Source organism: Magnolia sinica, chromosome 9 (assembly GCF_029962835.1).
Source record: "Magnolia sinica isolate HGM2019 chromosome 9, MsV1, whole genome shotgun sequence".
Taxonomy (NCBI): Eukaryota; Viridiplantae; Streptophyta; class Magnoliopsida; order Magnoliales; family Magnoliaceae; genus Magnolia; species Magnolia sinica.
Genome location: NC_080581.1, coordinates 41,282,913 through 41,300,364, shown reverse-complemented (window position 1 = coordinate 41,300,364; position 17,452 = coordinate 41,282,913). Strand labels below are relative to the sequence as shown.

General features: G+C 38.2%; 1 non-coding gene across 1 annotated transcript; it reads left to right on the top strand.

The window, feature by feature from the left end:
• Nucleotides 1-13,799: 13,799 nt before the first annotated feature.
• Nucleotides 13,800-13,906, top strand: LOC131257098 (small nucleolar RNA R71). The gene has a single exon (XR_009177117.1). It is a non-coding gene; the product is annotated as a small nucleolar RNA R71 (small nucleolar RNA).
• The last annotated feature ends 3,546 nt before the right edge of the window (nucleotides 13,907-17,452 follow it).

Here is a 17,452-nt window from a genome sequence, read left to right as displayed (position 1 = left end):
GATTCAGTAGCGTCCATACATGGTGAACATCCACCGGGACAATCGGGTTAATTGACGAGCTCGACTAGCACGAGCGCACGTTGAGTTGAACGACATGAAGTGCGCAAACACTCCGTGTGGCCAAACCACTGCCAACAACCCTAATACGACTCGGGTTCGTCAAACATGTCTTACGTGGCGAAAACGACCTCAGCCACGAACTCAAAGCTCGTTACCGATTTCCTGGACTATTTCATTGTCCCAAACACCTTCAATTATAATAGACATTCATACCAGCAATTCATAACAGTAATGGATCAACAATTCCAATCATACAAACATGTGAACATTTGATGGATTTCAACTTAACATAAATTCACACCTAAGTAGTGCCTAAATTAAACAAACAAAGAATGTAAGTTGTATGTAGGGAATCATACACATCATTAAGATAGTTGAGAATCTCTTCTCAACGCCCATAAACAGTACAATATATTACACACTTGATCATTCAAACATTTCTACAAACACATAGACTACATATTCCAACATACATGATGTATGTTGGTGATAGTACACATTAGGACAATTCCTTTTGCCAAGGAGTTGATACACATACAACTAGCACAAACACACGACAATTAATCTTGGCAAACATATGCTCGTATTTCATACGTATACGATACTTTCTACCTATACATGGAATACACAAGTCTCAATATAGTTCATATATATCAGAAACGCAATATAAACATCGCATTTGGCATGTGAAATTGCACACACAACAATAATAAACCATTAACCGGCATTGAAAGCCTTAAAAACCATAACCTATACGAATATAGTCCGCACCTTTAACCAGATATTGTGCAACAGATTCGATTTAGACGATAAGTCTTCGTCGACCGTGAATAGGTAACCTAAGGCATGAATTAGATTAGCTACATCAACACTTAAGCTATTCTAAGTTCCAAAACAGGTTAGGGTTTAATTGACTTACCCAAAATGAGATTAGAATCGCCGGAATAACGATTCAGATGTGATGGATTAGGTACGTCGGGTAATTGGATAGAATTTCAAGATGATTCACTAACTTCTCTCTCCCTTTCTCTCTCCTTTCCTCTCTCTCTCTTAGCTAGGGTTTGAAAAATTCGTATGGAATTTGAGAGTGAGGTCTTTATATAGGCCTAAAATTGATGGAATTAGCCCCAAGGCCAATGTATACTTAGGTTATAACCATATCGGGTCTATTTCAGTCCAACGGAGCACTTCTGGTGGCCCCTTTTCCACGTGCGGTCGGACTTAGGATCCCTGACAATGGATCTAGGTCAAGCTGAGTTTTTGTTCCGATCAGATTTACAGATCAGCCGTGGCGGACCAGTTTCAGTTCAGCGGTCAGGGTCACTCGATCAGGGCCACAAGTACATCGACATGTGAGGGACATTTCTCCTGATCTGAGGGTGTATTTAGGTCAGATTCTGACAGTCTGAAACCTTATATTTGGTCTACAAGCGACACAACTCAGATTACTTAAATTTAAATTTTATTTCTAAATATTTTCATGTTTCTCACACTCTTCGCTCTGGGTTCAAGTTGGGCATTTCTAGACACAATTAAGACTTGATTTCCAAGGTAATTGTCATGTCCAGTAATGCGGTCATAACTGTATAGTTTCGGGGTAATCGGACTTTCAACGTGCGGTCCAGGTCCGATACGGAGTTTCAAGATGCTCCCGAGAGCAACTGGGTTTAAAGATGGATTCTAGATTTCAGGGTAATGTAGCGCCAATGATTCTACACGTTTTGGGTCTTGTAGATCAAATTTAAAGTGATTAGTGTTAATTTCATAAGCACTCTAGTTTAGCACTTGCTAATATTAACCTAATTTCTAAAGGATTTGGTCCTGGGTAATTTCTACCTGAGGTGGTACTCGGGTCTTTATACAGATTTTTCCGAGACGTTACACTACCAATCATACTCCGATATAATTTCGGATCCACATTTTTACCTGTAGAATCTTTTGAGAGTTTCAAGGTTGTACTCATAGGAGTATCAAAGTTCTTACTATTCTCAAATCCAAATCTCTTAATCAAGTTCATAGCATATTTAGATTGAGAAATGAACATTCTATCAGGTTTTTGTTTTACTTGCAACCCGAGGAAATAATTCAATTCCCCAACCAAGCTCATTTCAAACTGAGATTTCATCAAATCTACAAACTCAATAGTCATGTCAGTACAGGTAGATCCATAAATGATATCATCAACATAGATTTGTACTAATAAGATGTGATCCTTATGTTTTTTAATAAACAAAGTTTTATCAACACATCCCATTTGAAAATTATAGCTTAATAGAAACTTTGTTAGTTTCTCGTACCATGCCCTAGGAGCTTGTTTTAAACCGTAAAGTGCCTTTTTAAGACGAGACACATGATCAACATTTTTGGGATCTTCAAAACCCATTGGTTGTTCAACATAAACTTCCTCATGCAGATCGCCATTTAAAAATGTACTTTTCACATCCATTTGGTAAATTTTAAACTTTCTAAAACACACAATGGATATAAAGAGTCTGATTGATTCAAGACGTGCTACTGGTGCAAAGGTTTCATCATAGTCAATACCTTCAATTTGAGTGTAATCTTGTACCACTAGTCTAGCCTTGTTTCTAATTATATTGCCAAGTTCGTCAGACTTATTTTTGAAAATCCATTTGATTCCAATGATGTGTTTATCTTTAGGTTTAGGTACGAGATACCAAACATCATTTCTTACAAATTGGTTAAGTCTTCTTGCATCGCAACAATCCAGTTTTCATCAGTAAGAGCTTTTTTTACGTTAGATGGTTCTATCTGGGATGTAAAACATACGCAATTGCATATATCCTCAAAGTTGTCTATGGGTACAAACACCAATGAGAGGGTTTCCAAGAATCTGTGTGGTTGGATGATCTTTAACAGTCCTCAGTTCAGAATCAGTCTGAATAGATGAAATATTAGATTTATCAATTACTAGTACTTCATCATTATTTGAATTTGAGACTGGTGTGTTTAAGTGATCATCAGTGACCACATTGATGGATTCTTGAATCACACTAGTCCTTTTGTTCAGAACCCTATAAGTTCGACTGTTTAAAGAGTATCCTAAAAAGATCCCTTTATCACTCTTCGTATCAAACTTTCCCAGATGTTCACGATCTCATAAAATATAGCACTTGCTGCCAAAAACTTGAAAGTATTTGACAGTAGGCTTTTTATCGAACCACATTTCGTAAGCCATTTTATTATTACCTTTACTAGTGTAAACTCGGTTAATAATATAGCAAGCTATATTGACTGCTTCAGCCCAAAGATTCTTAGAGAGCTTCATACTATTTAATATGACATTATCCATTTCTTGAAGCACTCTATTTTTCCTTTCAACTATTCCATTTTGTTGTGGAGTTTTAGGCGCTGAGAATTCATGTAATATTCCCTAGTCGCTACAGAACTTCTCAAAACCGCTATTCTCAAATTCAGATCCATGATCACTACGAATCTTACTGACTTGAGATCCTTTTTCAGTTTGAATCCTTTTAAGAACCTTTTTTACTTCTTCAAGGGTTTCTGATTTGTCCCTTAAGAAGACAACCCATGTGAATCTAGTAAAGTCATCTACTATTACCAAAATATATCTTTTGCCACCTCGACTTTCCGTCCTAGTAGTTCCTACTAGATCCATATGGAGAAGCTCGAGTGGTCTTAATGTGGTATTGGAATTCACCTTTTGTGTGAGTTCCTTGTTTATTTGCCAATCTGGCATTCACCACATAATTTATCTAATTTTTGTAGTTTGGGTAGACCTCTTATAAGTTCCCATTTGCTCAATTTATATAGATTTCGGTAGTGTACATGTCCAAGACATTTGTGCCACAAATTAATCTCGTCTGTTTGGACAATGTAACATTATTGATTAGATGAGCTAGATTCGCTAACAATATAGCAATTTTCAGATGTTCTACGTCCAGTTAGTATTACTGAACCCTTGTTGTTTAGAATCTCACAGCTTTGATTAGAAAACCGTACACTATGGTTATTGTCGCATATTTGAGATATGCTAAGTAAGTTATGTTTTAGACCTTCAACATATAAAAAATGTTTTAAACAAAGGAAAGTTATAGAGTTGAACCGTACCTTGGCCCATAATCTTGCAATTGCTGCCATCTCCAAATGTGACTGAACCGTCAGCCATGTCTTTAAGATAGGTGAATAAAGCCTTGTCGCCTATTATATGCCTAGAGCATCCACTATCTAGGTACCACTTAGAATGGCTTGTTGCTTTAAAAGCGGTGTGGGCAACCAAGCAAGTGACCTTTGGAACCCATTTCATAACCATTTTGGGTTTAGGAGGATAGAAGGTCTTCTTTCGATTGTAAGAGTTATAAGTATGACCTAGTGAGTTAAACTTTAGAAGCTCCTTAAGTAGATCAATTATCTTTTCTACCAAAGGACTTTGGTTGTTCTTTTTATAGTTGATATGTTTTTTAGGTTTTTGAAAAGACTTAAAGTTTTTAGAAAACATTTGATCTTTTCCTTTTGAGTTTAAGATCTCTCCCTTTACAAACGTGGGAGAAGTATTCTTCGGTTTAGGAGGAACACTCTTGTCATAACCTAGACCGGATCGATCGCCACATTTTCTCGATCCAGATAAGAGTTTTTCAAATTTAGGATCACCTTGGGCATATTTCCAGGTTTCCTTTAAACTCAAGAAAGGAGGCTTCATGTTTTAGTTGTTCGTTTTCAGATTTAAGATTTTTAACTTGGGAGGTTTTAAAATCTAAATCGCATTTTGTCTTTTCAAAACAGTCTGAAATATGTGACTTTTCTAAGACAAGAGATTCATAAATTTCTTTGAATTTAGAAAATTTCTCTTTTTGAAGTTTCAATTTCACAGCAATTTTACAACTTTCCTTGTATAGGGCATTGTAAGCATCTTGAAGATCATCTTCATTTTCATATTCACTATTCAGATTTTCTTCTTTAGTCGAGTCATCATTATCTGAAAAAGTGAATTTGGCTAGACTCATAAGGGCCTTAACATCACACCCTGACTCAGTTTCAGAATCTTCTGATTCAGAAGAGACTTCAGAATCAGAGGACTCATCCCAAGTAGCCATCATACTTTTCTTTTTTGACTTGCCCTTATTAGGACATTTGTTAGCCAAATGCCCATAATCATGGCAGTTGTAACATTGACTGTCTTTTAAAGATTTTCTAGTTTTAGATTTAGGTTTCTTTTTATCAAATGCTTTTTCAAAATCAACCCTCTTTTTACTTTTAAAAATTTTATAAAACCTCTTTGCCAAGAGAGCCATATCATCCTCAGAGTTTTCTAAATCTGAGTTTAAATCATTTTCAGAAGTTTTTAAAGCAATAGATTTACCTTTTGGAGCTTTAAAGGTTAACTCATAAGTTTGTAATGAGCCAACTAATTCCTCAACCTTCATATTGTTAGTATCACGAAGTTCCTGGATTGTGGTTACTTTAGAATTGAACCGTTCATGAAGTGAGCGTAGTATTTTAGCACATATCTTACTTTCAGGAATTTTATCGCCTAGACCCCACATAGAGTTTACAATGTCATTAAATCTGGTATAGAAGTCCATGAACATTTTATTTTCTTCCATACGTATTTCCTCAAATTTAGTTGTGAGGATTTGTATCTTAGATTTCTTGACAATTGAAGTACCCTCGTGTGCCATTTTCAATATATCCCAAGCATGTTTTGCAGAATCACAAGATATAATTCTTTGAATTCATCCGGTGATAGTGCACAAGTAATTGCATTTAGTGCTTTAGCATTTGCACTACTCTCAGTTTTTTGAAGTGTGGTCCAAGAGAAATACGGTGTAATTTTCATAGATTTTGAACCATCAATCCCGGTTACTTCAGTGGTAGGAGGGGTCCATTCATTCACAGTGGATAGCCACACACTTTCATCCATGGATTTGAGGAAGATCCTCATCCTGGCTTTCCAATAGGCATAGTTAGAGCCATCAAAGGGTAGAGGCCTAGTGACTGATAGGCTATCAAAATTTGACAGCTTGTATATAGCTTAGATTATTAGCTTAGGAAATAAATCCAAATAAAAAGCAATAAGAGCGAGCTATTAGGCTTTGATACCACTTAAAATGGCCAAGCTATATGTCCTAGAGGGGGGTGAATAAGACTATGCCAAATTAAAAATAAATATAGCGGAATATGAAACAAAGAATAGATATATACCAACTACAGAATAGCAATGGAAAGCAACCTAAAATAGAGAAATAGAAACACAAATTGTTCTAAGGACAACCTTACACCAAAAACCAAAGTTTATGGTAGGACAACCTTATTTCTAGAACAAATAGAGAAACAGAAGCTCAACGTAATAAATAGATAGCAAAAAATATAATGCTGAAATATAACTCTAAATTATTACAACATTCCCCACTGTGCTTGAAATGAAATGATTACAACATTCATATTCACACATACATTCCACAATTCTGAATGATAAAAGATAGGAAATATAAATCACTCATCCACAACACAGAGAATTATAGTGGTTCGCCTATGTGTTCACCAACTATTAAACAACAGCCACACAGAATGCTACTCCACTCCTAATATCCTCACACAGGGGCTATTAGCGTTCACTATCAAATAGGTTTTCACAAGTTCACCCAAAACCTTCACAATTGTGTCTTTTTCAAAGGGCTTACACAATTCAAAAACCCTCACTTCTGAGTTTTCTGGCTCTCCTCAGATAACCAACAATTTTGAGATTTTTCTGGCTTAACCTCAAACAAAACCAAACAATGTAAATTACACAAATTGTAAAATACCTGATTTTCTCCTTCATTGTAGCAACCCAGAAGAACCAAGTCGGAGTAGAGATTTTAATGTCCAAGTTCAATGTCCAATACTCACTTTATAATGGTTCTAGGTTCTAATAGATTTTAAATTGAAACAAAAGGGCTAACTCTAATTGATTTTGATTCCAGAAAAAGGAAAACAACAATTCCTCTTTTCAGATTAGATTGGAATGAAAGAAACAAAATCAATTAATAAAGCTAAAGAAAGAGAATATTAAATATGCACACTTAGCTTAAATGGAGCACCGACTTATCTCTCAGAAGGCCGAATTAAATTAACTTGAATTGCTTGTTTTATTCTGAGATTTGTGCTCTATTTATAGGTGAATAAATCATGTCTTCGATTGGTCTAAGGACCTCTACGACTGGTCGTAGAACCAACAGATATTTGAAAAATTCGGGCGCGATAAGATTTGACAATTTTACGACTGGTCGTAGGTGGTCTACGACTGGTCATGGGTCTCCTACGACTGGTCATAAGTTTCACACGACTAGTCGAAGCAAGTCGAATTTCAGCGCTGTACATTGAGTCGTAGCTCTACGACAGGTCGAAGATGCAGTCGACACTGTACCTACGACTGGTCGTATAGTCCCCAGAAAAATTTCTGATTTTTGTAACAAACTTACGACTGATCGAGAAAATGTTTAGACAGGACGAAGCAGTACTAGGACTAGTCGAAAAAAGTCTAGGACTAGTCTTAGAACAGACCAAACTGACTTATATAAAATATATGAATTATGTATCCAGAATGACCTACTCTAAAGGTCAACATAAGGTCAGTCATACCTCAGGAGTGAAGTAAGGACATTGAACATAGGAGACAAGTGACCTTTGAAAGTAGTGAAGCTTGAAGTCTTGATGGAACTCAAACTTGAAAGCTTCTTGAGATCTTGAGGTTGAACTTGAAAGCTTCTTGAGATTCTTGACTTGTGAACAGTTCTTGTCAACCTAAGTTGATCTTGAGTAAAGCATTGTTCTTCACAGATACAAGCTTCATTACAGTGTCTTTGGCACCACAAATTTGACAACACAAAGATCTATAAACTATGGCACTTACATCTTCCTATTGTCGAGTTCGCTTACAACAACAGTTTTCAGGCGAGTATTGGTATGGCTCCCTATGAGGAACTGTATGGTCGCGGATGTTTTATTTAAACCAATCTGATTTAAATGATTTTAAACTCGCAAGTATACGAATCAGATGTAGATATGGTACATATTACGAGATCGTTCCCATGGGACTGGTTGTCACAATTCGAAATTTACGATTCTTCTTGACTAATCCAACAAAATAGTTTAGCGAAATATTAAGTAAACTAACACAAATCTATGAAAAATAACTGAGCCCAATAAGAAAAATTCAATCAAGGAGAACACTAGGACTTTCGAATCCACCCCTAATTATCCTGACCTTTGTTTTACTTGTTGATTCACCCTAATTTAGATTGATATATATTTATAAATAAAGCACACTCTATGTCCTTGGTTGGGCACACAAAATGTATAATCTCTTAAAGCATAAGGATCACATCTTTCCATCCATGGTTAGGCATGAAGAGATGTAATTCCTATTTCTTTTTCTATAGGAAACATGTTCATGGTCAGACACAAGTACCTAGAATAAGATTCCAAGCAATATCCACATCTACACTTTGGTTAAGCTCATAGAATGGAGTAGCACGGAGTTTTCACGTAAGCACACTAAAGATAGAAACAAATCAATCAATTCAGATGAAATCAACAATAAACAAGAGTCATTCAAATTAGGGGCTTCATCTCAGCCCTAGCTAAGTAATTAGCAACTCGTAAAATCAACTGGAAAGAGAGAAAAACAAGATTGATAAACGAAAAACATCATTCTCTCTCTTATTTCTTCCTCCCTCTCTTTCTTCTCTTTCTTCTCTTTCTTCTTTCTCCTCTCCTTAGCTCTGGATCTCCTCCCCATTTTTGCCCTCCAAAAACTCCTTTTATAGTTGTCAGGGGCGGTGGAGAGCTATCGCAGCAGCTGCACATGTGCAGCGAAAGCCTTTTCCCAGCAAACTTCGGTGCCTTCAAACTTACCACTTTCCACGCTCAATTTCTAAAGAAACACCGTCTCTTAGGAAGTTTTTGAGTACTCTACATGATGGACGGTTCAGATCTTCCATATGATCAAAGATGGTGGGCCACAACCGCCTGGAAGTTCGGATTTCGCGGACGTCCATAAGCTTTCGCACGTCCAGCGCTGTCATGATCGGTGGGCCCCACAGAGGTATTTTCGGAGAAATCCACCCTGTCCATTAGATTCGGGACGAAATTTCGGTCAAGCATGATTGGTTTTAAACGTCCATTGACGCGTCCCAGAGAGGAAATCACACTAAAATCAATTTGGAATGTTGTAGGGCAGCCCGTTTGCGGCCTCTGTACCGCACACGTGTGTATGCATAGGTGAAAAGTATCAACATGGTTTTGAATTTTTCAAGCCCCTCTACAAGATGGACAGATTGGATCATCCCTACGGGCCATTATGGTGGCCCACTAGCATCCACAAAACGGACGCAGTCCATCCTTTACGAAGGAAGAAGGAAATTTCCTTCTTTCCTTTTTTTTCGGTAAGAGATGGTTAAACCGTCTCTGCATTTGCCGTGCACGGCTAGTGCACTTGTGCACTATGCACACTCTATTCGGGTGGGGTCCACTGCGAAGTTCTTGAGAAATCTAATCCATCCATTTAATTGGTATCCCCATTTAAGGCGTTGAATCCAAAGTTGAGGCATATCCTGATAGAAGGTAGGCCCCACTTAATGAATTAAGGGGATGATCTGGCCATTGGGCCACTTCTCGAGATATCCAATGGCTGAAATTTTACATGTACGGTTAATTTATGGCCCCCACGCCATGTATGAAGTTTCGAGCCAATCGGATGGCGGGAACCATGTGATCTTGCATTCTACACCAATTTCGGGCCTCTTTAACGTGAATGGCTTGATTTTCTTGGATCCCTGGTGTATAAATCCGTCAATCTTGGTCCTCTGGAATCGGTCCCCTACTCTGATGACTTCAGAGTGTCAAATCCATGCTTTTAGTACTCTTTTTCAGTCAACGCTCCTGATTACACCCTGCAACAAAAACACGATTAAAATATTCCATTAAGCATTATCATGTACGTAAAATTAGGTAATAATTGGGGTCTAATATGCAATATTTGAACCTCATCACAACCCCCAACCAGCATTTTGCTAGTCCCGAGCAAAACATGTGAAAAAAGAATTTCAGAAATAAAAGACAATTCCCTAAGTGACTTGTGAACCAATAATTGAGATGCGAAAATTCTAGGATTCATGAATGGTGAGCAGTATTTTTTTTTTCTAGAATCAATTTCACGATAAACTTCATAATCAAGTTCAAAATATTAATCCATTAATTAAACATCGAGTTCCATGAGTGTGTAGTGTAATCTCGACTTACAATCATTAAGAGATCCAATTGTCAATTTCATGATATCATTGGTAATTAACAACGAAATCATGACAACCAAAACTGAAACAAACACTTGCCTTACAGATTAACTTTTCATTCTATCAGCCTTTGATTTTTTCATGAACAGTAACGCCAAGGGAATCAAATCCTCACCTATAGGGAGCAAACCTATGGTAAAGATTGTACACCTAACCCTTTTCTCATGTCAACCATGGGGAATCGAATCTTCATCTATTCGACTCACCTTTTCAATTCTTCTTTATAAACTGATGCTAAAATTTTTATTTTTCAGGCTGGTAGCTTTCATGCTTAGTGATTACCAAGTTAATCATTCAATTATCGAACCAGAACCTTCATGTGTAAGCAAGATGTGATATGTGAAATCATGACTCAATCAATGTTTACAACTTCCAATCATGGATTAATAACTCGAACTTAACTATGAAACCTAACAGATACTGAATCCAAGAGTCATCAATTACCAACATCACGTATTTTGTAATTCTCAAATCACAACTATCCTTCAAAATCACTTCAAATTCACAAGAAATTCCATAAAAATTTAAAAATGTTCACAATTTTTACTCAAGACCAAGAAAATACTGATTAAGTAACCTAATCTCCCACCCCCAACCTAAAATCTACATTGTCCTCAATGTAAAAGAAATAAGCATGCAATGCACATGTGACAACGAAAATAAAAGAAGAGTGATGGAAAGATAGTGCCTGAACGGAGAATCAAGAGGCTTTCTAAAGATATCAGCGTAAGAGCGGGTCAGCACAAGAGAGAAATCAACAAAAGTAAAATAACAAAAATAACATCACAAAAAGAAGATCCTACCTATACTACTTTCGCAAGTGCTTTCGATTGCATTTAGCGTATGCAACAAGCCTTTAAACCCCTAGGTTGCCCCTAGTGGACGAGTTGTAGTCGCGTGAGGGTTTGTAGCAATGTTACCCACAAACATTGAACTAACTAACTAGGAAAATGAAATGGAATGAAAAGTTGGGTTGCCTCCCAGGAGCGCTAAGTTTAACATCTTCAGTTAGACAAGAATGGACCATAAATTAATCAATCTTGATAACCTAGGTCCGCCAACTAAATTTCCTCAACACCTTGATTAACCAATCCCAGACTTTGTGGGAATAACTTGAACCGTGCTATCTGAAATGGGGTAAATGATACCATTGACTAATAATTTAAGCACTTCCGCTAGAGCAACTTCCTCCATGTTAGGGTTAAGCCTCCCTTGCGTTTCACGCGACGTTTCTGCATTTTCTTCAAGATCAGTACGATGCATATATAAAGTGGGGCTTACTCCCTTCATGTCCTCCATCGTCCACCCAATAGCTGCCTTATATTCTCTAAGCACTTTAAGCAACTTGCTCTCCTGTTCCTTCTCAAGGTTAAAAGCTATGATGACAGGCAGGGTCTCAGAAGGACCTAAAAATGCATACTTGAGGTTTTTAAGCAATTGTTTAAGGTCAAGTTCAGGTGGTTTCTCAATAGATGGGACCGGTTTAGACTCAGAGGGTGGAAGAGGTTCCACTTTCTCTTTCTATTTTGCAGACTCCATTATAGGAGTAGAGTCGAGCAATGCATTGACTTCTTGTATAGAACTCTCTATGTCAAAATCCATGCCAAAATGTGCTAAGCAAGTCTCAAGTGCGTCTTCAGAAGATTGAAGGAAAGATTCATGCACTAGACTCTCAATCATGTCCACTTCAAATATATCAACTGAGTCTGCTGGCTGTTGTGCAGCATTGAAAATATTGAGTTTAATCTTCATGTTACCAAAAGACAACTTCATAACTCCATTCCTACAATTTATGATAGCATTGGATGTGGCTAAGAATGGACATCCTAGAATAATCGGGATTTGACTAGTAGGATTCTGGACGGGCTGAGTATCTAGAACGATGAAATCCACTGGAAAATAAAACTTATCAACCTGGATTAGCACATCTTCAATAACACCACGGGGCACCTTGACAGATCTATCAGCTAGTTGTAATGTTATTTTAGTTGGTTTTAGCTCACCAAGTCCTAGCTGCTCATATACAGAATATGGTAATAAATTAACACTAGCCCCTAAATCAAGCAATGCCTTCTCAACCTTATGATCTCCTATGATGCAAGAAATGGTAGGAGCTCCTGGATCCCTAAATTTAGGAGGGGTGTTGTTTTAAATCATAGAGCTGAGTTGCTCTGCAAGGAAGACCTTCTTGTGAACATTCATCTTACGCTTTTGAGTGCATAAATCTTTAAGAAACTTAGCGTAAGTAGGGACTTGCTTGATAGCATCAAGCAATGGAATGTTAATTTGCACTTGCTTAAACATGTCCAATATCTCATTAAAGTTGTTTCCTTTCTTAACTGGTGCCAAACGTTGAGGAAAGGTGCTTTAGGCACATAGGATGACACATGAGTGGTACTTGGAGAGTCAGAGTGCTTTTGGGCTTTCGATGCATTAGTATGTCTCTCCGCTTCATTTTGATCTTCCGATTTGGAATTTGATTCTTCCCTAGGCATCTCTACTTTGTTCTCGATCTGTTTATCGGACCTAAGAGTAATGATTGATTTGGCTTGCTCATGATATTGTTCTTGGTTTGAATTAGAGCCAATCTCATACTGTCCTTTTGGATTTGCCACAGGTTGACAAGGGAACTTGCCCTTCTCTCTCTCACTCATTGTGGCAGCAAGTTGACCCAACTGTACTTTCAGCTTGGCAATCGATTGCGCATTTGCATGTAAGCTTTGCTGGTTAGCTAGTAACGTTTGTTGGGTGTCTTTTTAAAATTGAAGTAAACTCTGCATAAAAAGATTGAGTGTATCCTCAAGAGATGGTTTCCTAGATTGTGGAGGTACTTGTTGATACTGCGGGAACTGCTGAGGTTGTTGACTGCCAACTTGAGGATAAGTTTGCATAGGAGGATTTCCAGATGATCCTCCTTGTTGTGGTCATTTTGCCCAAGAAAAATTTGGATGCCTAGCCCACCCTGGATTGTGGGTGTTTGAGTAAGGATCATTCCCAGTTCTCCGAAAGGTGTTCATAGCATGTACTTGTTCAGAGAGAAATTCCAAAAATGCTGCATCAGATGGACAAGATTGCGTAGGATGGGTGGGGCTAGAACATATGGCACATGACTCGATTTGAGTTGTTTGTGGAGGTCCATTATTCAACATTAAAGCATCAACTTTCTTTGTCAAGCTATCAATCTTGGCATAAAGATCTGGCGTGACTCCTATCTCATATATACCACCTTTCTTCTGTGGTTGAGGACTTCTTTCACCTCTATTTGAATAGTCCCATTGCTGGGAGTTTTCACACAAGGTTTCAAAGAAATTCCACGCTTCGACATCACTTTTAGTCATGAATGACCCTCCACTGGTGGCATCAACCATGCGACGGTTTTGGGGTGTCAAACCGTCATACAATTATTGAACCTATTGCCACTTCTCAAAACCATGGTGTAGACACTTAAGAAGCAAGTCCTTCCATCTTTCCCAACATTCATGAAAGTGCTCACCCTCTTTTTGTGTGAAATTAGTAATTTCTCTACGGAGAGCGTTAGTTTTGTGAACAGGGAAGAACTTGTTTAAGAACTTCTTAGATAGTTGGTCCCATGTAGTGATAGACCCAACTTCCAGAGAATTCAACCATGCTTTCGCTTTATCCTTCAAAGAAAAAGGAAAAAGGCGCAAACAGATCGAATCATCTAAAAAGTTTTGGAACATAAAGGTAGAGCAAATGTCTAGGAATTCTTTTACATGATGGTATGGATCTTCCTTATCTAAACCATAGAAGGAGGGCAACAATTGTATGACTCCAGGTTTAAGTTCAAAGTGTGCTGCCGTGGTGGCTGGCAACATTATGCATGAAGGCGCATTAAATTGGACAGGAGCTGAATAATCTCTAAGAGCTTTAATTCCATTCTCGTCCGCCATTTCAAATAGAATGTTTCTAAATCTTCTACGAAATGTTCTTTCTATTTCAGGATCAAAAGGTGCTAGTTCTATGTTTAGAAATCTATGCCCTAGCATAAACTATGTTATTGTAATGTAAGAAAGAAAACTAAACTAAGATGCAACCTAAGAGAAATAAAACTGGAACTAACAATTTCGAATTCTTAAAAATAAGATAAAACTATGTAAACAAGAATTGGAAGAAAGAACCCGGAAAAGGAGATGATCGATGACCGAAGATTTGGGAGCTCCTCCTTTTGAAGACAATTTTAGTTTGCAGCTTCCTTCCTCAATTCCTGTAAACGAAATAAAAAAATAAATTAAATTTCTTAAAATAATGCTAGAAAAATCCTAAGGCTATGAATTATGATAAGAAAGAATCCTAAATCCAAATTGGACTGAAATAATCCCCGGCAACGGCGCCAAAAACTTGATGTTTTATTTAAACCAATCTGATTTAAATGATTTTAAACTCGCAAGTATACGAATCAGATGTAGATACGGTACATATTACGAGATCGTTCCCACGAGGACTGGTTGTCACAATTCGAAATTTACGATTCTTCTTAACTAATCCAACAAAATAGTTTAGCGAACTATTAAGTAAACTAATACAAATCTATGAAAAATAACCGAGCGCAATAAGAAAAATTCAATCAAGGAGAACACTAGGACTTTCGAATCCACTCTTAATTATCCTGACCTTTGTTTTACTTGTTGATTCACCCTAATTCAGATTGATATATATTTATAAATAAAACACACTCTATGTCCTTGGTCGGGCACACAAAATGTATAATCTCTTAAAGCATAAGGATCACATCTTTCCATCCATGGTCAGGCATGAAGAGATGTAATTCCTATTTCTTTCTCCATAGGAAACCTATTCATGGTCACACACAAGTACCTAGAATAAGATTCCAAGCAATATCCACATCTACACTTTTGTTAAGCTCATAGAATGGAGTAGCACAGAGTTTTCATGTAAGCACACTAGAGATAGAAACAAATCAATCAATTCAGATGAAATCAACAATAAACAAGAGTCATTCAAATTAGGGGCTTCATCTCAGCCCTAGCTAAGTAATTAGCAACTCATAAAATCAACTGGAAAGAGAGAAAAACAAGATTGATAAACGAAAAACATCATTCTCTCTCTTCTTTCTTCCTCCCTCTCTTTCTTCTCTTTCTTCTCTTTCTTCTTTCCCCTCTCCTTGGCTCTAGATCTCCTCCCCTTTTCTGCCCTCCAAAAACTCCTTTTATAGTTGTCAGGGGCGGTGGAGAGTTGTCGCAGCAGCTGCACATGTGCAGCGAAAGCTTTTTCCTAGCAAACTTCGGTGCCTTTAAACTTGCCACTTTCCTCGCTCAATTTTTAAAGAAACACCGTCTCTTAGGAAGTTTTTGAGTGCTCTACATGATGGATGGTTTAGATCTTCCATATGATCAAAGATGGTGGGCCACAACCGCCTGGAAGTCTGAATTTCACAGACGTGCGTAAGCTTTCGCACGTCCAGCGCTGTCGTGATTGGTGGGCCCCACAGAGGTGTTTTCGGGGAAATTCACCCCGTCCATTAGATTCGGGACAAAATTTCGGTCAAGCATGATTAGTTTTGAACGTCCATTGACGCGTCCCAAAGAAGAAATCACACTAAAATCAATTTGGAATGTTGCAAAGCAACCTGTTTGCGGCCTCTGTACCGCACACGTGTGTATGCATAGGTGAAAAGTACCAGCATGGTTTTGAATTTTTCAAGCCCCTCTACAAGATGGACGGATTGGATCATCCCTACGGGCCATTATGGTGGCCCACTAGCATCCACAAAACAGACGCAATCCGTCCGTTACGAAGGAAGAAGGAAATTTCCTTCTTTCCTTTTTTTTTTCGGTAAGAGACGGTCAAACTATATCTGCATTTGCCGTGCACGACTAGTGCACTTGTGCACTATGCACACTCTGTTCGAGTGGGGTCCACTGCGAAGTTCTTAAGAAATCTAATCCATCCATTTTATTGGTATCCCCATTTAAGGTGTTGAATCCAAAGTTGAGGCATATCCAGATAGAAGGTGGACCCCACTTAATGAATTAAGGGGATGATCTGGCTGTTGGGCCACTTCTCGAGATATCCGATGGCTGAAATTTTACATGTACGGTTAATTTATGGCCCCCAGGCCATGTATGAAGTTTCGAGCCAATCGGATGGTGGGAACCATGTGATATTGCATTCTGCACCAATTTCGGGCATCTTTAACGTGAATGGCTTGATTTTCTTGGATCCCTGGTATATAAATCCATCAATCTTGGTCCTCTGGAATCCGTCCCCTGATCTGATGACTTCAGAATGTCAAATCCATGCTTTTAGTACTCTTTTTCAGTCAACGCTCTTGATTACACCCTGCAACAAAAACACGATTAAAATATTCCATTAAGCATTATCATGAACGTAAAATCAAGTAATAATCGGGGTCTAATATGTAATATTTAAACCTCATCAGTCGTCCGTGTAGAGCACCGCATTGCTGGGCAGAAGTGGGCGAGAAGAGTTTGATTGGCCCCGATTTAGTACAGACGACCTCATAGAAGATCAACATTATCAGGCGTCGACTCCTTGCAGCACAGAGCAGACAAAAGAGTTACGCCGATATGAGGCGGTGACCATTAGAGTTTAAGGTTAGAGACCATGTGTTCCTCAGAATTTCCCCTATGAAGGGAGTCCTTCAGTTTGGAAATAAGGGGAAGCTTACGCAGTGGTTCATTGGCCCATTTCAGATACTTGATCGAGTGAGTGTGGTGGCATACCGTCTTGCTCTGTCCACACCACTTGTGGGCATGCACAACGTATTTCATGTATCTATGCTGAAGAAATACGTTCTTGATCCTTCCCACATCATCAAATGGGAGCAGGTACAGTTAAGTGAGGATGCTACTTATGTTATGCGGCCGACGCGTATCCTATACAGGAAGGAGCAGGTGTTGCGTAGTAGGGTTATCCCGTTGGTGAAGGTGTTATGGACGCATCACACTGAGGAAGAGGCTACTTGGGAGACAGAAGCCGAGGTTCGTAAGAACTACCCTCAGATTCTCGAGGAGTACGAAAAGGTACTAATTTCGAGGATGAAATTTTTCTTTAAGGCGGATAGATTGTAACGTCTC